Here is a 22,575-nt window from a genome sequence, read left to right as displayed (position 1 = left end):
GGAGAAAGTACTATTCAAAGCCAAGACGCCAGTGAAAGTCGAAAGGATGGCGCCGTGGTTAGAATTGTACGGTAAGAAGAAAGCTAAAAGATCAGATGCGGACACTCTATTGAAGGGGTTTTCAGTTGGTTTTTATATCCCCTTTTGTGAGGGGATTGAGTCAGTTTTTGCAGGTAATTTAAAGTCGGCATTGGATTTTCCGGAAGTAGTGATGGCTAAGATTCAGAAAGAAATTTCTCTGGGTAGGATGGCGGGTCCCTTTAGGGCCCCTCCATTTCAGAATTTGCGTATCTCTCCCTTGGGAGTGGTTCCCAAGAAGATGCCAAATCAATTCAGATTGATTCATCATTTATCTTTCCCGAAAGGTTTTTCAGTGAATGATGGGATTGATCCAGAATTATCTGCAGTCAGATACGCATCCTTTGATAAGGCTTTAGATTTGATTCGGGAGGCAGGTCCAAACGCCTTGTTGGCGAAAGTGGACATTGAATCAGCATTTAGGCTGTTACCGGTCCATCCATCTTGTCATCATCTGTTGGGCTGCTTTGTGGGCGGTTCCTATTTTGTGGATCTATGCTTGCCAATGGGCTGTTCTATTTCCTGTGCTTATTTTGAGAAATTTAGTTGTTTTCTAGAATGGGTTGTAAAGCAGATTTCTGGTATGTCATCAGTTTCTCATTATCTGGATGATTTTTTGTTTGTGGGTCCGGAAGGTACCCAATCATGCCAATTTCTGATGGATTCTTTTATGCTGATAGCTAGGGACTTTGGGATCCCGGTTGCTGATGAAAAAACTGAAGGTCCTTCTCATGTGATTAATTTCCTGGGAATTTGTATTGACACTGTTTCTATGGAATGCAGACTTCCTAGGGAAAAAATTAGTGATCTTGTGTCTTCTATTAATCTAGCTCTTGCGAGAAAGAAGCTTTCGTTGAGAGAGATTCAGTCCCTAGTGGGTAAACTGAATTTTGCATGCAAAATCATTCCAGTTGGTAGGATTTTTTGCAGAAGGTTATCTTTAGCCACTGTGGGAGTTAAAATTCCCCATTTTCGGATTCGCTTATCTTATCAGGTAAAAGAAGATTTGAGAGTTTGGAAAGCCTTTTTAAAGGAATTTAATGGCAAATCTTTAATTCAGACTATGGAGATTTTGTGTAGTGAACTTCATTTATTCACTGACGCTTCAGGGGCTCATGGTTTTGGAGCCATATTTGGAAACAAATGGTGTGCTGGCGAGTGGCCCGAATATTGGGCAGAGGTAGGTCTAACAAAAAATCTGGTTTTTCTGGAATTATTTCCGTTAGTGGTAGCCTTAAAAATTTGGGGTGTCGAATTTGAGAATAGAAAGGTGGTATTTCATTCTGATAATATGGGGGTTGTTTTTGCAATCAATCGCCTATCATCCAGTTCGAAACCAGTGATTGGATTGCTGAGGATGTTCGTTTTTGAATGTATGAAGCATAATGTCTTTTTTAGAGCTATTCATGTTCCTGGAAAGGAGAATGTTGGGGCTGACGCTCTTTCTCGTTTTCAGTGGCGGAGATTCCGAGAGGCTGTGCCAGAGGCGGAAGAAATCGGTTTTCCTTGCCCGGAGGAGATGTGGCATTTGAACTTCCTAGATTGTTAAAATCGGTGAGGGGAGCCTTAGCTCCTAGTACTTGGAAAGCCTACCTACCTGTGTGGGTTCAGTGGTTGAACAAATTATCTGTTTTTGAGGGGGACAAGGAGGAATTCCTTTTATTAGATTGGATTGAAGAATGGAGAGAGAAGGGTACATCTAAATCGGTGGTGCAGAGGAATATGGCGGCTTTGTCTTTTTTATTTAACCTATTGGGTTGGGTTGATCTGTCCAAAAAATTTTCTGTGAGAATGGCAATAAGGAGTTTAATTAGGGGTAAAGTATCAGTTGATAATAGAAGACCTTTGGTCTTTGCTATTGTTGTCAAATTGGTTAAAGTGTTGCCCTTTGTTTGTTTTTCCCAATTTGAAGTTTTGTTATTCAGGGTGGCATTTTTACTCGCATTCTTTGGTGCTTTTAGGATTTCAGAGTTGGTATCCGCTAACAGGTGGAATTGCGGGGGATTGTGCTATAGAGATGTAGTTTTGAACCCGCATGAAGTTTTAATTTGGCTAAAGAAGTCTAAAACAGATCAAATAGGTAAGGGTTGCTGGGTTTGTTTGAAAGAGATTGGGGGATTGTGCTGCCCAGTTACGGCAGTTAGGGAATTTCTTAATGTTAGAAAAGTTATTGATGGCATTCCGTTATTGGTGCATGAGGACGGCACATTTTTATCTCGTTTTCAATTTGAATCAGTACTTAAAAAGGCGTTAGAAAGGTTAGGTTTGAATAGTAGTGAGTTCGGTTGTCATTCATTTAGAATTGGGGCAGCGACGGAAGCTAGTATTTCTGGTTTGAATGTTAATTCAGTTAAAAAGATTGGGAGATGGAAGTCTGAATGTTTCAGGTTATATGTGAGACCTGAGCTTGTTAATAAGTTATAGCTATAGTTTTTTATTTCAGCAGCTCCCATTCATTGTTGGATCGTGGGACATTCTTACATATACTGGGCAAGAAAAGAGGCTGCATTAAGAGAATCAGGGCTGCAGCTTAGCTGTTCATCTGAAAAAATATTGATTAAGTGGTTTGGGATTAGGGGTATGAAGTGGGACCAGTTACTATTTAAAGTGATTAGTTGGGCTAGATTGTTTCACCCACCTGAGATTTTAATTATTCACGTAGGGGGCAATGATTTGGGGTTTATGGCACAAAAAGACTTTATTGATATGATCAAAAGAGATATTGTTAGGTTAAAAGAATTGTTACCTGAGATAATGATTATTTGGTCCGACATTGAGTGCAGATTAGCGTGGAGGTCTGCTTGGGATGTGAAAAGATTGGACTCATCCCGCAAAAAGATTAATAGAACTATCACAAGCTTTGTGGCAAAATTAGGTGGCTTCGGTGTAAGGCATATGGAGTTTGAAGGAGAGTCTGGAAGCTGCTTCTTCTTAAAAGATGGTGTTCACCTTAACAAAATTGGCCTGCATCTTTTTAATTTTAACTTGAGCGAAGGGGTAAAAAAGGCCTTAGCCCTGTGGGTTGGTGCTCGAAGGTCTTTTCGAGCAGTGGCGGGGTGCTAGCCGCTAAGTTATATTTAATTATTATGGGTACCTCCTCAGGTATGGGGAGAGGTTAAGGATGTGGGCGTGCCTGGCCGAGCGCCAGTGGAAGGCACGTGATTTTATGGGGCAAGCACCTTTTGAATGTTATTGTGGTTTAATAAAGTTTATCAATTATTTTAAAATAATAAACGCGGGCTGCGGCCTTTTTCCCCCAAAGTTTTGTCTTGTGTTTTCATTTATAATAATAATATTGCCTAGATGTGTGGTCAATGTTGTTCCTACTAATTGTATGCACACATTGCATGATGGTGCAGGGTCTGTGTGTGACAGACAGAACGTTGTATTCTAGTTTTCAGTTAGCTAAGTATTTTGAAAATTTTAGGTATCCTAAATATTGGTATTTTGGGAATGTGAACTGATGCTAAATGTTGAACTATAGAGTTAGGAAATGATTACTTATAATTAACATGTACACCAAAAATAAACAAAACAAAAACATTTTTGGATGCTGAATATGTTTTTGCAAATTAAGTGATTTTCTGAAAGTACTTGATTTGTTGGAAAAAAAGAGTTTTTTTTTTACAAAGCACTGTAATAAGATCTAAATATCAAGTCCAAATTGCTAAAACTGTTATAGTACAGGAGTTTGAAGGGGTTACAAATATGTATTGTACACTGTATTCAAAAACAAAAGTGGACTATTTAAAAAAGAAAGTTGTAAACTTTGCAATATATAATCATTAAAACTTTTTTGCAACTAAACCTCTTAAAATGAGTAAAAAAATATGTTTACTGTTTGGCAATACCTCTTTAATAATCACTCATAACAGAGATAGTTGTTTTCCTACACTCCCTAATCAGCTTGCTTACAGCCAGCGAGTTATTAGCCAACATCACTGGCTCTACTAATGCTGCTGTCTGTGAGGAGCTAAGAAAGCCGGACTACAGCAGCACAAATACAGAACAAATTAAGCAGGCTAATACCAGTCATGCCTGCCTCTGCCCTTAGCACTGTTTCTATGTTCTTACGTTCCCTGCATCAGTTACCAAGGTAATAAATTAGCCTCTACAGACATAGGGTGCTGAATGTCCAACTCTCCACACACTGCTCTATAATTATCTAATAAAAGCCAGAATCAGCAGCAAAAGTTTTAATTCATACTTATTGCAAAGTTTACTTTTGTTTTTCACTAGTATTCCTTTAAACTTTCATATCAAGTATATTTTTCTAAGTGAGAATATTTGTCTTTGTACATATTCTTTACCTTGTTTCCAGATTCATTGTACCTGCAAACTGCATTGTTTATACTTACTATTGGACTTCGTCAGTCTAATGTATTTCTAGTTTATCTTATTATCTAAGTTGTAAGTTTAGGTACACAAGAAAAACTAAACATAGAGAAGTGTTGATGTATAATCTAGTTAATTCCTTGTCTTCCACTGCATGATTTGTCCTCCAAGGTGGATAAACAGTGGAATAACAATTATTTATATACTGTGTAGCAATTGAGCGTTTCCACCTTAACTGAGCAAAGTTTAGAGAAGCCCCGGTAGAGGCAGTGGATTCTATTGGAACCGAATGAATGCTGTTTTTTGAGAGAGGAAGACAGAATATGATACTTTACAGACACGACCAGCTCCTCCCCTGTGGGTGTGCGACATCATGTGCTCCTGGAGCTCTCCTCCCACTTGGTGCCTGTGACAGCTTTCCCCTTCCCGGGGTATGGGCTGTGAAGCCTGCTCTAACTATTATCTCAGAAGTGCACAGAGCACGGTGAGTACCAGAGGGTGCATGTTTCATGACAGTACGGAGATCATTCTGTGAATGTGACAAGCTAGGGGTGTTAATGGTGAGACCATTTGCAATATTTAGGTAATTGGATGTGACACTGAAGCTAATCAACTTATCAATCAATCCTGAATTGGTGCCTCATGGCTTTGACAGTGTCTCGCTGCATCAATGTGTATAGAATGTGTGTAAAAGTGGGTTTGAACACAGCAATTTTATAGCTACTTGGCTTTGAGAGATATACAGAATAGTGTTTGTCTTTTTTTTTTTAAACACTTCTGACCAGAGCCAGAGACTGATTCTATTCATAGTTTTTAGAGTGACATTCACATAACCTGCCATATACTTATTAGTATAGTAGATTAGTCAGAGGGCAGGGAGAGGGTTATTGCAAACTTCATAGGTAGTTTGCATTTTATTTCTCCCCAGAAGTTATCTGAATTGTATGGACAGTGGCAATTTAGGACTCTGTGCCAACTAAATGTTTATTAATGGTACCCCTATGTCATGTTCATTCTGAAACCTGCAGGTAGCAGCAAAAGTTCTTTAAAGTTTTATTAAATAATATTATATGTGAAAGTGATGGCTTTAGCCCATACTTTGTATATAGATTTTATGTAGTTTGATGACTTTGACAAATAAGTGATAGAATTTAAGCCATTTTATTTACATGAGAACAGTTAATAAGGTGAATATATAGAAGGTGCATAATACGTTAAAATATATCATTTCCTTATAATTGTTTCATTCTATTGCATATTTACTATACAGTTAAATGTTAGGACTACATACAGTACTATCAAAACTTTTTGCTTTGCTCCTGATAGATTCAGGAAGTGATACTCACAGCACAATTCAGTACACTTCTAAGTGACACGCTGTATTTTTTTACTTATTAATAAAGTTCCAGTAGGGAAGCCTATGCATTTCTTGTTTGCATAATTTACTATACGCTGCCACTCCCTGGAATTTTTTTAGGTCAGTATGTGCTGGATATTTATTTTAGAAAATGAAAACATAAAAATATTAAACAAAGATGATATGAAGTAGCTGAAAGCTGCATCTTGAAGATACAGGTAGCCCTCAGTTTACGCCGGGGTTAGGTTCCAGAAGGAATGGTTGTAAATCGAAACCGTTGTAAATTGAAACCCAGTTTATAATGTAAGTCAATGGGAAGTGAGGGAGTTAGGTTCCAGGCCCCTCTCAAAATTGTCATAAGTAACACCTAATACATTATTTTTAAAGCTTTGAAATTAAGACTTTAAATGCTAAAGAGCATTATAAACCTAATAAAATAATCACATCACAGAATATATAATTAAACTAAGTTACATAAACAAAAAACATTTGCTAAACAGCATTATAAACCTAATAAAATAATCACACAACACAGACTTTACTTGCATTTTTCTGCAAACAATTATTTCTATGCATTCCATTCTGGACTGATTTATAGACAGGAAGATCTTGTTCCTATGAAAGCTGCACGATAGCTCAGGTCTAGTTATACTGATTCATTTTATCTTGATTGCTTGCATATCTCTGCTGCAACACAAGCGGACAGCTCCACCTACTGGCTATTTTAATCAATTCACTGCTTCTCAATGCTTTTCAATAGCAGTCACATGACTGAAAAAAAGGTTGTTATTCTGAAAGGTGCAAATTGAACCGTTGTAAATCGAGGGCCACCTCTACTTATCATAACTTGTCTTATCACATGCTGTTTGTTACCATAAAATCATAGCTACTGATAAATTAATTACATAATTTATACTTTAGTGATAAATTGCACTTCATTTGTACAGTGTATTCTTTATTCAAATGCCTTGGTAGTAGGATATGTGTGGTATATTAAAAAATGTTGATGCCACCAATTAGTAATAAACTATAATAATAATATATATTTAGATACTCTGGTGCAATACTTTAAAAAACAAGTTCTAAACACAATTACCATAAACAACTCTCTTAGGTACAGTTTATTGTTTTTGTTAACTATAAATTAACCAGTTGTAACAATTTTTTCCTTTTAAAGGAAGATTAAACCCCAAAATATTCTTTTATGATTCAGATAGAGTTAAAGTGAAAGTAAATCCTAACGTTTTACAAACGCTAGGATTAACTATTGAAACAAATAAAGGGCACTTTCATTCATGAAGTATAAGATACTTCATGTAGAAAGCTCCTTTATTTGATTCAATCGATCGCCGCTCTTAGCTCCTACAGCAGCGCATGGCTAAAAATTTTTTTGGCTAAGAGGTGACATTTTCACCTCTTAGCCAATAGCCGTGCGGTAAATCCGGCTCCCATGGGCGCCAAACCAAACCTCTTAGACAAAATTTTTTTTAGCCGTGAGCTGCTGTAGGAGCTAAGACTGGCGATCGATTGAATCAAATAAAGGAGCTTTCTACATGAAGTATCTTATACTTCATGGATGAAAGTGTCCTTTATTTGTTTCAATAGTAAATACGCTAGGATTTACTTTCACTTTAACCTTTTCCTTGTAACCATGTTACATTATATCTATTTCCTTTTTTTTTGGTTACACTATACTGACTGTTCGATATACTAATTTAGTACTTTCTACTTTGCTATTATGTTTCATTTTTCATTAAGCGATATTGGCTGTCTGATACATCAACGCAATCAGGTGTAGATAAGATTGGTTCAAGATGTTACTATTTATTCCTTTACATCGGACTGGTTGCGAGAGGTGTCATTCAGCTTCTACTTGAGATTCAGACAGGCTGGTCTATGGAATGGATCGATTGGCTGCTAGATATGCCAATCGAATCGGGTACAATCACAATTGTGAGATATGACATTCAGTTCCCAATGGATGTTAGGCCAGCCTATATATCGGTAAAAATAATTATGAATTACGTTATACTTATTATTTATACTCTTACTTTGTAATGCATTTATGTACACAAAGGCAAAAGGCTACTATTTAGGAATTGTTATTGCCAATCTGTTTTCAGAAATTGTTGAAGATATGGCAACCATTTTGTTTATAACGTTGCCGAGAGACCAAAATATACGTCTTAATTAATGGGAGGGCTAATCAAAAAGCCCGCTATAAAGGAGAGCATTAAGCAACATAATTCATACCACCTGATGAAGTGGTTTGTAGAGGATCCACTGGCCGGTGATTCTGTGTCCTGTATTAGAGTTTGCTGATTTCCACGAAGAGACTTTCCTTGCTACAAATTCTATTCAGTGCAAGTATAATTTGTACTTTGCTCGATATTCGTATTTTGCCATGTTTTCTTTTTCTATTTACTATTTATATTGTATTGCCACGCATTAACAATTTTATATTAAAAACATTTTTTGATCAGTAAATATTTGAGTTAACCTATTTTATTTTATCCAACTAGCGCTGTCATAACCTTTTTTCAGTAAGAGTTTTTGTATGATTCAGATAGACCACTGGTTTTCAAACCTCTCCCCAGGCCTCCCTAACAGGCCACATTTTGAGGATATCTGAACTGGAGCGCAGGTGAAATAATCAGCTGATTAGTAAACATGGTTATTTTACCTGCTCTCATACAAGGTAATCCTGAAAACCTGGCCTGTTGGGGAGGCTTGAGGACAGGTTTGAAAACCAAAGAGATAGAGCATGGAATGTTAAACAACTTTCCAATTGACTTCTATTATCTAATTTGCTTCATACTCTTGGTATCCTTTGTGAAAACAAAACCTAGGTAGGCTCAAGAACATCACTGCATTACTGGGAGTTATCTGCTGATTGGTGGCTGAACATTTATGCCTCTTGTCATTGGCTCATGAGATATGCTCATGGTTAACTAGCTCCCAGTAGTGCATTTCTGCTCCTTCAACAAAGTATACTAAGAGAACTAAGCAAATTTAATAATATAAGTAAATTGGAAAGCTGTTTAAAATTGCATGTTCTAGATCAGTGCTTTCCAAACTGTGTATTGTGACACATTAGTGTGTCGGCGGCAGTGTGTAGGTGTGTCCCTGCCTCAGCACACATTTTTTTTTAATTTAATTTTTTTTTTTAATAGTTTTTTGGTTTCCGACTTTCCGCCTGCCTGCTGCGCATATCCCATGGTTGACATGTGATTGATACCTAGTGGGTCACAGATCATCTTAACCTATTGGTGCAGCTCAGTGGGAACTGAAACTATTCCCATTGGCGACACATTGGCTCCTGACTGCACTTGTAATCTCCTCAATCGGCTCGTGACTGCACGTGTAATCAGTGAGTGGGGCAGCAGTGTGTTTGCAGCACAGGCAGTAGTCAGTCAGACTCACAGAGCTGAGGGCGGCAGCTTAAAGGGACATAAAATCCAAACATTTTCTTTCATGATTCAGATAGATTATACATTTTTAAACAACTTTCCAATTTACTTCTCTAATCAATTTTGCTTCATTTGCTTGGTATCTTTTATTGAAGAAGCAACAATGCACTCCTGGGAGAGAACAGAACACATTTGTAAGCCAATTAAAATGGGCATACAAGTTCACCCACCAATCAGCAGCTAGCTCCAAGCTCCTGAGCCTATCTAGATATGCTTTTCAACAAAGCATTTCAAGGGAATGAAGCACATTATATAATAGAAGTAAATTGGAAAATTGTTTAAAATTGTATGCTCTGTCTGAATCATGAAAGACATGTCCCTTTAAACGCTGAGCAGAAGTCAAAGTTTTTTTTGTTGTTGCAGCTAGCTCCCAGTAGTGCATTGCTGCTCCTGCTCTTGATATATGGATAGGAAGTGGAAGCTTAAAAATGCTTGATGATGAAATGCGGGACGGTGTCTTTATCTAATATTCCACCAAATATTCAGGAACTATGTTCATCCCATCAACCTCATACATCCCATTAAAATAGTAAGTAGCTATTGGTGTTATTAAACTTTTTTTTTAATTCTTGCACATAGATACTGTTACTTGTAAATACATTTCATTATTATATCATTATATGTATGTGTCCGTATCTCTTAAAACAAGTTAGTTTAACCTCCTGTTTGCTACTACAACTGAATTACCGTGTCGCAAAATGATGTAGGTCTAAAAAGTGTGTCACCAACATGAAAAGTTTGAAAAGCTCTGCTTTAGAGGGACCTGCGGTATAAAAAATAAGCCTGCTGAACAAGCAAGTACTATTGTTTTTGACTAATAAGTTAAAGGGACAGTCAACACCAGAATGTTTGCTGTTTTAAAAGATAGATAATTCCTTTATTACCAATTCCCCAGTTTTGCATAACTAACACAGTTATATTAATATACTTTTTACCTCTGTGATTACCTTGTATCTAAGAACCTTCTTACCGCCCCCTGATCACATTACATTTTATTTATTATCTATTGACTTTCACTTTAGCCAATTAGTGCAGTCTCTGCCACAATCCACAGGTGTGATCACAATGTTATCTATATGGTTTACATGAACTAGCTCTCCCCTGTTGTGAAAAGCAAATAAAAAGCATGTGATAAGAGGTTGCCTTCAAGGGCTTAGAAATTATCATATGAGCCTTCCTAGGTTTAGCTTTCAGCTAAGAATACCAAAAGAACAAAGCAAAATTGGTGATAAAAGTAAATGGGAAAGTTGTTTAAAATCACATGCCCTGTTTGAAACATGAAAGTTTTTTTGAACTTTACTGTCCCTTTAATGTAAAAATGAAAAAAAATATCTTCAACAATTAAAAAATATAAAGAAAATAAATATACTCCTCTTCCAGATACTAGTTGGCAATAAATCACTGGCTACAGAGTATCTCCCAGCATGCCACCGTTCTGCCGGATTTGCAGAAGGCATAGTACTCAGTATGTAGTCTGGTAAATAATTGCGCAATAACTGGAACTGACACTTATCCAAATAAAGGTTTGTTCCTTTATTATTTTTTTTTTTATGAATATATTTAAGGGATATGAAGCCCATTTTTGTTTTTTTTTTTGTTTTTTTTAAATATCATTTTTATTAAAGAGGGTAAGGCACACATACATAAAAATATTGAGCAGTACAAGTAACAGAAATTGGACACTTGCACATCCTCTGAATTGACATATAAGAAAAGCAAACATAGAATACATTCCATTTGACCTATTTTGGTCCAAGTTTTTTCTCTTTCCTTCATGCATGTACGCAAATAGTGGAAGAAAGAACTGCTGCTATGAGTGCACATCCCTCCTAAGCATTTTAACATTTTTTTTTTCACCAAATTCCCTATGTTTAAATAACATTAACTGACTATCTAACATTCAACCTAACTACTACTAACTAACTAACTAAGGATTCTGCGTACGAGAGAAGGTCTTTGTTGGTCTAGGGGTCCGGCCAAGGAGAGGAAAAAAAAAAATATATATATATAAGGGGGAGGAGGAAGAGGAGGTCAAAGGAAGGGGGAAGGACAAGTCGAATGAAAATGGCAGCGGGGAGATCGTGGGATATGATGTTGCCTATCTAGTATCAGTATTAACCAACAAATGCTCCCAATATCCTCTTAGAGTGTCCTCCATGAAGATGACAGAGTCTTTGAATGCCGTTAAGAGTAGCCTCTGTATTTCCAATTCGAAAGTTAAAATAAGTCTACGCCACTTGCGCAAAAATAGACCCAGCCTGTTCTGGACATCTAGTCTAACATCCATTTGTTCTGTAAACATTTGGGACTGAAGCAGGCTCTTAAAACCTTTAAAGGAGGGGCCTGTGTTCACTATCCAATGTTTTAATATATATTTTCTAGCCACTAAAATAATTAAACCTAATATTGAATCAGATTTTTTATACCGCTCGTCCCATTTCAGAAATGTGACAGTTTCAGGATGTATGTCGAGTTGTATCTGTAATTTTTGTTTCATCCAGTATTGTATTTTGCCCCAGTACTGCCTAATTGGCGGGCATCCCCACATGTAGTGCAGAAGATTTGGGTTAGCCATTGCACATTTGGCACATCTATTTGACCAGGTAGGCACCCATTTCGCCATTACTTTCGGTGTGAAATATGCCCTGTGTAAAAAGCGTGTCTGGGATTCTCTATACAATGCTGATAGTGTTGCCTTTTTTACTTTTTCCATACTATTCTTTACCTCCCCCTATGTGATCTCCCCCAATCCCTCTCTCACCCAGCCTGCTAGTGTGGATGTCTGGAGGCCTGTGAGAAGGTGTTGTGGCCTGTGAGAAGGTGTTGTAGCAATGTTTGGTATATTTCCGAAAGTGAAAATCTTCCCATTGTATATAATGATTGTGTGAGACGAAAGGGGGAACCCTCCCAAAAGTCTGGGTTGTCTCTGATCAGCCCCCCAACATAGTGGCGCACCTGAAGAAAGGCGTAGAAGTGGGTTCTAGGTAGGTCATGCTCCCTTTGCAGGGCTCCGAACGTTTTGACCGTTCTAGTAAGAGGATCTATCAGGTGTTTAAGTGATGTCACCCCCTTCCTCTCCCAGATTTTAAAAGGCAAGGTGTCGAGTCCAGCAGGGAAGTCTGGGTTGTTTCCAATTGGTAAGTAATATGAGGCATGACATGCCTTGCCCAGATACCTATGCGCCAACTGCCAAGCTCGCAGCGGATCTGTGAACAGCATGCTGAGGCCCATGGAGTTCAGTGACCTTGAGTCTGTGACATGTGAAAGATAAGCCAAGGAGATGTCCCCCAATATTGCTTGTTCCAACGTCGGCCGATAAAAGTGATGAGTGCCAACCTGCCAATCCACTACCAAGCGGATTAGCGCGGCCCAATTATAAAGTCGGAAATCTGGAAGAGCCAGACCTCCGTTAAGGTAATTCGCGCTTAGTTTGTCTCTCGAGATCCGGGTTTTTTTTCCCCTGCCATACAAACTCCCTAGCTTCAATGTTCAGGAGTTTGATATCGGATTTGCTCAAGAGCAAAGGAAGCATAAGTAGCGGGTACAGTAGTCTGGGGAGAACCACCATTTTGAGTAGGCTGATCCTTCCTGATAGCGATAGTGGTAATGCCCTCCAACCGTTCATTTGAGCCTGTAATTTAGCGCAAATAGGCGTTAAGTTGTTAGCATACAACCTATTGGGATTGGCTGAGATTTTGATACCTAGGTACGTGATGTCCTGTTTGGCTACTGTAAAGGGGTAGTTCTCATCAGTACCTGCTGTCTTGTTGAGCCAGAGAATCTACAACTTTTGTATATTTATCTTATAGCCGGAAAATAGGCCAAAATCAGTGAGGTCTCTCATGATGTGACGCAGGTGTACCTTGGGGTCTTGTACAAAAAGGAGCATGTCATCTGCGTACAGTGCTAGATGTTGTGGGGCTCCTGCTATATCAATGCCAGGAAAATCCTGTCGCAGCTTGAAATTAAAAAGCAGGGGAGACAGAGGGCACCCCTGTCTTGTGCCTCTGTGCAGATGGAAACTGGGTGAGAACACATTATTCACCAAGATGTTCGCCTGTGGGGAGTGGTAAAGGTTTCTAATAAGGGTAAGGAAGGGGCCAGAGAAGTTAGCCTGGGCCATAGTGTGGAATAGATGACTCCATTCCATGCGGTCGAAGGCCTTCTCTGCATAAAGAGACAGCAGGAAGGCCTCCGGTCTTTCCACTTTCCTACATCCTCGGGATCCGACCCAGAAGTGCTGGATTATCTGCAGAACCCTACGCACATTGACCACCGACGAACGTCCGTACATGAAGCCCGTCTGGTCTTCATGTATAATGCTGGGTAAGATAAATTTCAGTCTCTCGGCAAACAGTTTGGTGAGGATCTTGTAGTCCGAGTTCAGTAAAGAGATCGGCCTATAAGATTCGGGCAACAAGTTATCCTTCCCTGCTTTAGGGATCAACGTAATGGAGGCCGCTAAGAATTCGGGGGTAGGTGTCTTTTCCTCTCTAAAGTAACAGGCGAAGAGCTCCACGAGAGTTGGGGCCACTTGTGATTTAAGCAGACGGTAAAATTCAATCGGTAACCCGTCAGGTCCGGGTGTCTTACCCAACGACATGGACATAATAGTTCTCTCAATTTCTTCCCTCCCTATGGGAGCATTTAGTTTATCTAGTTGTTCCTCAGTAATCTTTGGGAGTGCAATAGTCTCCCAGAACCTGTCCCTTGTCTCGTTTCCAGGGGACAGTCCACTGGTATATAAGGAAGAATAGTATGAAGCAAAAGCTTCTGCTATTGAAGTGGAGTCACGAAGGACTCTACCTCCCACTTTTATTGCCGCGACACATTTGGATGAAGTGGGTAACTTTACCAGGGTTGCTAACAGTTTCCCTGATTTGTCCCCGTAGCGATAGTATTTACCTCGGGTCCGTAAGAGTGCCTGTGAGGCCTGGTGAGCAAGGAACGCATCATATTCCATTTTAGTGCTCGTATACTTGCGGTAGTTCCGACTGGAAGGCGTAGTACAATAGTCACGGTATGCGTCTGCTAGGTTGGCCCGTAGCCGTTCTGCTCTTTCAACACATTGCCTTTTCCTACGCGTCAGATACGCAATAATATTACCTGAAAGGACGGCTTTGGCAGCCGTCCAAAACAATTCCGGCGCGTCGAGGTGTTGTATACTATTAGCCTTGTAGTCATCCCAACAATGCACTAAATGGTTTTGGAATTCTTGGGAGGTTACTAAATGTTTTTGGAGTCGTAAAGTGTGTCTGTTACACATTCTTGGGGTTGTATCAAGAAAGAGGGCTATAGGGGCATGATCCGAGACAATAACTTCTCCGATTTTTGTGTCAATTACTTGAGTGACCACCGTATTGGAGATCAGGAAAAGGTCAATACGTGACATGGAGGGAGTTGCCTGCGATATGCAGGTATAATCTCTTCCATAGGGATTGTGTTCCCGCCATACATCCAAAATATTTAACGAGCTGCCCAGGCTCGTGAAAACATCTTTCTCGAATTTGTCTGACACCTTAGGTAGTTTCCCGTCCGGACATCTAGTGGGGTCCCTGAGTCTGTCACAGTGTGAGTTTGGGGCCAGGTTGAAATCCACTCCTAGTATGATGTGGGTGCTTAGATTCGGTGTGTGCGTGGTTATTATATTATTCCAGATTTTTCTATCTTTTTGATTTGTGGCATAAATATTACATAATGTGTAGATCTTCTCTAGAATGCGAATCTGTACCACTATGTATCTGCCTTTGGGATTTTTGAGTACTTCCAGAATTTCATATTCTAAATGCTTACCGAAGAGTATAGCCACCCCCCTGCTTGCTGTTTTGTATGAGACATATTCCACTCTCCCCACCCAGTCAGTGCGTAGCTTATCATGTTCCACATCTGAGAGATGCGTCTCCTGTAGGAAAGCAATCTCCGCCCGCTTTTTTCTAAGATGGGTTAGAATGGATTTCCTCTTGATGGGGGAATATATACCCCCTATATTCCATGAGTATAAATTAAATCTTAGCTTTCAAACTGATACCTACGAGCGTGTACATAATTAGGGACAAAGAGATTTGTGTAGCGTATGTGACCGTGTAAGGGGGTAAGTGGGTAATGTGGAGAGAGGGATGAGGGGGAAGAGGAAAAGAGAGAAAAGAGTAGACGAGAAAAAAAAAAAAGGAAAAAATTCCTCCTTGACATACCACCATGGCACATGTAGAGGCTCCCGGTTCAGCCTTCCATCATGCCTACTCCTCACCGGACCCCGCCGACCAGATATGTTCAATTGCTGCGTTAAAGAGAAATACAATTTTGTCATTATGATCCGCTCCCGGACATACTTTGTGTCACAACCAATAGAGAATAACATATTATGACTAAGACATTCATTTTCAATAATGCAGTTAGGTGTTAACAGTTTCCAAAGTAACAACCAGACTATAAACTTTAAACAAAGTCCAAAATACCTTACAGCATTTTTCTTGTAAATTAAAATTAAACATAACAAGTTTACCAACTTGACCTGTGATAAAGCAGCATCGAGAGAGGTGTGCAGTATCTTTGTACCTTCAAACTGTGCTCTGCATTGTGATCTTAACAGTAGACTGCGGATAGGTCTGTGGCCCCTCCCTGCCAGACTTACAAAGTTTAGCTGCCTTGCTTTCTTTCCCATGCCACAGCTGGGGGGGTTTAACATAACATTCAACCAGAGCCTAATTATTAAATACATAATGCTCCAAAATGACAAAAACACTGTGTAGAGAAATTAACCTACGACATACGCTAATGATCGCAGTCGGTGTACTTTAAATAGTTTCAGAAACTTAAACATTAAACATATATACAAACTGAACTCATCAAACATCAATAGGGTTACCCTAACTATGGGCGCACCCTCTCTGTTTCTGGCTAATTCAGCCATCTAGAATAGAGTAGAGAAGCAAGCGTATCTGTAACAGTACTGTCAGCGCCCCTCATCCCTCTCCACCCCTTGCCCTCCCCGGGCTCCTGCCTCCATATTCTATGTCTAGGAATGCCTGTGCTGTTCTAGGTGAATCAAAAAATATGGGACCTCTCGGAGTTGAGATTTTTAGCTTAGCAGGGTACAACAAATAGGCTTGTATCCCCTCACGGTGTAACTGGGAACATATAGTAGAGAACTCCCTGCGTCTCTTCATCAGATCCACAGAGTAGTCCTGAAACAAGAGGAGCCTAGAGTTCTCATAGGTCAGGTTCTCAACTTTTCTGTATGCCCTTAAAACTGTGAGCTTAGTCTGGAAATGAAGAAACTTAATTATTATTGGGCGGGCTTGCGCATTGCGGTCCATGACAGGCCTTTCCGGGCGGACCCTGTGTGCCCTCTCAACACTTCCTACAAGGTCGCCTTCAGGAATATCTAACAATGATGGGAGAACAGATTCCACAAACTTTAAGATCTCTGTTGGTTTTATCGACTCGGGGAGCCCTAACAGGCGAACATTGTTGCACCTTGAGCGATTCTCAAGGTCATCTATTTTTTGCTGCAGGGCTAAAGAGTGCTTTTCTGGGGTTTCTATCTTACCAGTGTGGGCTACCTGCGTATCCTCGAGGTCGGAGATCCTAGTCTCCGCCTCAGTTACTCTTGTGGCAAACTGTTTCACCTCCTCTGACAGAGTATCTACACCTTTTTGGAGATTTTCTATTTTGGGTAAAAACAGGGTGGAAATTTGCTTAACAATAGGATATGGGTCAAGTAGAGAGGATTCTAGCTGAACCTCATAAGAGGATCCCTGATTTACAACTTCTGATCCCTGTTTGGCTCTATGCTCTGCATTCTTATTGTGGTTTGCCATTGGGTCTTGTATAAGATATTTCTCCATACACACACAAAGCTGTGTTCTAAAATATGTCATGTATCAGATAATTACCATATTTTGACAAAGAGAGTGCAAACTCACTTTTGAGACTATCTGTGGAGGTGTCAGGGTATACCATACAAGTCTAATCTACGGCGTGGATGCAGAGATGTAATCAGGCACATACATATATAATGCACAAGTATCCTCCAATACAGAATATTTGCTATCACATACAAAAGGAGAATAAGACACAGCATATATTAAATGACCAATTATGAACAGTGAAATAGTGGATAAGAGGCACGGACAGCTAGGATATAGCAGTTCTGGTTCTTATCCACTGTACAATGTCAAAGGACTCTCTCTGTAGAAGTTCCTGTCAGTGGCGTCACTAGGGTTGGTGTCACCCGGTGCGGTAAGTCATGGTGTCACCCCCCCCCCCAGAAAGCAGACACACACAAAAACACAGGCAAACACACATACAAACACTCAGACACACTTAAAAACATACTCAGATGCACACACAAACACTTGGAAACACACTCAGACACACACACAAAAACACTGAGACACACAAAAACTCAGACACACACATACAAAATATGTAAACTGCACTGCATTAATTAGGAAGCTCATGCCTAGAGCTGCTCCCTGGCTCAGCAGAACATCAAATGAAAGATAAACAGAGCACTCTAAAATAGATCACTGAAGGAAAGGTTTAGGCACGCAAACTATGAAAATTCTGCTCTCTGACTCTGTTCCAAGTCTGTCAGTGCACAGCCCTGAGCCGCATGTCACTGAGCAGTGAGCACAGATAGGCAGGCAACTTTGCAAGCCCCACGGCACACCCACAACATTCATAGTGAAATTGGGCAGGGGAGGAGCAAAGTACAAACAAGCAAAAGCAGCCGGGAAAACTATTTGTTGAAATTGCAGCACTGGCTCAAGGGGCAAAAAAATTGTGTGTCTACAACTTCCCCAGTCCCACTAATGTTCACAAATGCCAGCCTCTAATAAAATAATCTATGCATCTCAACATTGTATTTCTTTGAATTTCAATAAAATTTAAAAAAAAAAAAAAAAAAAAATTTTTTTTTTTTTTTTTTGGTGTCACCCCCTGGAGGGTGTCACCCGGGTGCGGCCCGCCCCCCCCTAGTGACGCCACTGGTTCCTGTGTTTATAACCCCCAGTAATGTCCCAGGGGGGCTGTGCAGGGAGAAAGTGTCACCCCTGAGACCGGACTCTAGGTGGGAGCCACAGCCACACAAGTTACACGTGTGTTCAGGTGTTACATATGTTATCAGGAGAACTGCAAGCAAGAAACAATATGGCATGCGGCATGCAAACTTCTGTCACTGCCCCAGGGTATGAACTGAAGCTTGGTGTTGGAGGGTACAAGCTGTAGTGAGGCGGCCGTGCAGCACCTCGGTCACTTTTTCTCACAGTTTTGTGTCCAAGTTCCTATGTGGCCAAAACAGTGTGCTGTGGGGCTTTGGAGGCAGGTACTGCTGCAATCAATAAAAGTTAAAGGTGGGCCCCTACTTCCCCATGCAGGCGTAAGGAGTGATCCGCGTGTGTGCTTCAGGCCAAGGCTACAAAATAAACAGCTGCAGTAAAACAGTGCACTGTGGGGCTTAGGAGGCAGGCACTGCTGCAATCAATACAAGTTAAAGTTGGGCCTCTGTTTCTCACCGCAGGCCTAAGGAGTGACCCACGTGTGTGCTTCAGGCCTAGGCTACAAAGTAAACAGCCGCAGTAAAGTTCTAGAACAAAGTTCCTTTCTGGCCAGTGTATGTTGGGGCTTTAGAGAAAAGTACTGGGTTATTCAGTGTCTCTGTTCCCTATTGCGGGTCACAAGGGTATCCCCTGTGCCTTTTTTCGTCCCCAGGTAATGTGTATAGAACCTCCATTTTTGGGAGCACCTGTGTCAGCCCCTGTGTGTAAACAGCGTGCAGTCGTGCAATTAAGGAGTGTCTTACCGGCCTCCGCTGTCAGCTCCAGTGTTTGGGAACAGGTCGTTATGCCCAGCTGTAGGTTTTGTGTCGATGCCTATACATCTCTGTGACACAGCGCCGGGCCTAGACTTTTCACGCCCTTTCCTGGTTGAGGCGACTTTTGTTTGTCCCTTGTCTGCGCGCTCTGCTCCGGGGTTTGTCCGGGTGTTTGACCTTTCTCCCAGGACCACAGCAAAGGTATTGAGCAGGGCCCGATGACCCCCCGTCTCCTAGCGGGGTCTGTTCCCCAGCCGTCCTGTCGCCTCCGTTCCAGAGGTCAAAAGGTTTGGTGCCGGCTCGCCGTCCCAGGGGCAGATGCAATGCCCTCTAGCCTCCGTTTGTGCAGCTAATGTCTCCCAAGCGTTTGTGAGTCAGCCGTCAGGGAAATCACCTCTCCTACGCTGCTGCTGTCGTCTTCTATATTAGGCAAGATGACCGCTGCGGCCGCGTCTGTAGGGAATTTAGTCACTCCAAACTCCTCTACGGGGCTTCGGTGGCGGAGAGATGGAATACTCCTCACTTTCCAGCACCCAGACTCGTTCTCTGTCAAGGGTATAATGAAGTCGGGCTTTAATTTGCGCTTTATCTGTTGTTTTTTGTAGCTTTGACCGCGGAGCTCTGATCTTGAGCTGCTGCTACCTGGCCCGCCCACCGGAAGTCCTCCCATTTTTGTTATTTTAAGTTTCATCTAGAGTCTAAAGGGATGTAGAATTCAACTATAAAGTTTCATGAGGTAAGAAGATGAACAAATGGTGTCCATAAATGATACTGCTTTGTAAACTCAACCACTTCTCTGTGCAAAATAGCATAACATGGCCTAGGTAGGTGAGACTTACTTCAATACATGCATACTGCTCCCAGGTAAACCACACTGAGACCTGATCACCCTCCGTATATATCACAGACCGGGGAACTGGATTGTACTCAGCGGGTCATCCGGTATAAGCCACTTCCAGACCAACCGGGGTAAGGCCACAGTAAAAAGCACACTTCGTTAGTAACTTCACTCACCCCTAGTGCCGTTTCGCTATTTGCGCTGTTCCCAATGATCTCGTGGAGACGTGTTTATTCCAATGCCACTTTCATCCGAAAAACGCTTCCGGCAAAGTTGTGGTCACTCCAAACTCCAAGGCCCCCATGCAAACAAACAGGGACCACGTGGTACAGCTGCTCCAATTAGATTCAGTGGAAAGAGTTGTCAATCACTCGTAGGCAGAAAAAAAACAGCATTCACTTGGGCTATAGTGCAATACTATGTATACAAATAAAAAGGAGTGAAAGAATCAGGAAGCGGGTCCCTGTACCCACTACGAATATAGGCATAAAAAAAGAGGAAAAAAAAATAGCTGATTCTCACACTAATATTAAATGAAATAAGCTTTAATCCATGTTGATTAAAAATAGGAGACAAAAAGCACAGGACAAACAGAACGCAGCCAAGCAGAAACGTCTGACCGGTTTCGGTCACACAGGACCGTAATCATAGACATAATTGTACACACATGTTGCTACCCTTAATAAGGGTTAAAAACACACTGATTGGTTAATAACAAATGCTGCGTAATAAACACCTACAAAACTTATAGATGTAATGCTTGTGATAAGATAAGAACCTATAGACAATATATAAAGACCTGAAATTTGTCAAAAAAACAGATATTAGATAACAAAGATAACATAGAAACAGTTATATAACAGTTGGATATGTCAAAGAAAGGGAATAGACACAAAGGATTATACTCACATTGATATCATGGACACAGTCAAATAGCAGCAAAAAATGGAATAGATTTTACATTAAATAGTCAGTATATCCTAAATCAGAAACTACAAAAATAAATCATAAAGTACCTTATTCTATATTGCCTCTAACAGCAATGATGAGTAAAGTCAAAAAATGTGAATAAACTACATATGGTAATAAAAGTTACAACGTAACCTGCTATTTCTAGAGGTATATAATTAGGTCTAAAAAAACACCAATTCATGGAAAAAATTCCAAATAATACTATTATACACTGTAATATTACACTTCACATCAAATACCATATAACTCATAATGCTGAAAATGGTACCAATATAAAGAACAAGTGTGTAGTCACTAACTTATCTGTGCCTACAGTACACAGTAGTGTGAATATAAAGACTATTGATAATTCAGCTTAAATCTTAAACTCAGATGGTGACTGACTTATCTGTGCCAAAAGTTTAGAATGTCATGTTCAGAATTGAAACCCACTGGCACCAAGCAATTTAACTTAAATATCCAGTAGGTTTCCTGTCTGCACAGAGATGTTAGTCTGTCACCTCCCCTAGGGGATTTAGGAATTTGCTCTATCGCTTGCCACTTGAGAGTTGTCACATCACCATGGTGCATATCCAAAAAATGCCTGGAAAGAGCCGAGCACGGCTTCTCACCAGAGATATAGGATAAATGCTCCCTGATCCTAGTGCCAACATCCCTAGTGGTTCTACCTACATAGGATTTCAAACAGCATGTACACTGTATGAGATAAACTATGTAAGTACTCTTACAATTGATACATCCCTTTGTATTAAATGTCTCACCAGACTGGCTTGATACAAATGATCTGCCCACACTGATGTGATCACAGGAGGTGCAAGTGCGTCTGCCACATCTATACGTACCCTCATGCGTTAACCATGAATTGTTGACAATTGGCTCTTTGAGCAAACTTGGAGACAGTATGTTTCCCAAAGTGGCAGCTCGTCTCGCTACAAACATACAGCCATCTTCAACCTTGCCCCTCAATTTTTTGTCACCCATCAGTATCGGAAGATTTTTTGCAATAATGTTACAAACATCTCCGTACTGATTTGAAAACTGTGTGACAAATTTAGGTTTGGTATCAGTAGATAGATGCTTCCTATTTTTTGGAGGACCTCTGAGCAAAGATGCCCTGTCCATTTTGTTTACCTCGGACTGGGCTTTATACACAACCTCTCGCGGATAGCCTCTTTGTCTAAGTCTCTTGCTCAAGTCCTTACTCTCCTTCTGGAAATCACATTGCTGGGTACAATTGCGTCGCACCCTCATAAATTGGCCCTTGGCTATACCGTCAAAGACATGCTTCGGGTGACTACTTTTAGCGTGTAGCATGGTGTTACCAGCAATGGGTTTCCTATAGAGAGAAGAAACAACCTTATTCGCATCTGGAATACCCTTGAGGGTAATATCCAAAAAGCAGATATCCGTTCTATTCCACTCAAAGGTGAACTGGATACCTACTTCATTGGTATTCAAATATTCCACATATCTCATGGCAGAAACATAGTCACCCGACCAGATCAAAAGCAGGTCGTCAATATAACGTACATACTTAATAACCTGATCAGAGGGATTCATACCACTACCTCCATAGATGTGGGACCTCTCCCACCACCCCATAAAGAGGTTGGCGTAAGAGGGGGCAAATTTAGCCCCCATAGCGGTCCCACACCTCTGGAGGTAGTAACGACCCTGAAACATGAAAAAATTGTGTTCAAGCAAAAAT

General features: G+C 40.5%; 1 protein-coding gene across 1 annotated transcript in view; it reads left to right on the top strand.

Annotated features, from left to right (window-relative positions):
* Nucleotides 1-4,823: 4,823 nt before the first annotated feature.
* The window catches only part of SLC26A2 (solute carrier family 26 member 2), a 209,117-nt gene continuing 191,365 nt past the window's right edge, over nucleotides 4,824-22,575 (top strand). Inside the window, exon 1 of the mRNA XM_053717091.1 lies at nucleotides 4,824-4,897. The gene's annotated coding sequence lies outside the window, so the exon portion shown is untranslated. The remainder of the gene's footprint in view (nucleotides 4,898-22,575) is intronic.

This window comes from Bombina bombina, chromosome 6, assembly GCF_027579735.1.
Source record: "Bombina bombina isolate aBomBom1 chromosome 6, aBomBom1.pri, whole genome shotgun sequence".
In the NCBI taxonomy this organism is placed as follows: domain Eukaryota; kingdom Metazoa; phylum Chordata; class Amphibia; order Anura; family Bombinatoridae; genus Bombina; species Bombina bombina.
The sequence above is the reverse complement of the archived record's forward strand: the minus strand, read 5'-3'. Positions and strand labels throughout refer to the sequence as shown.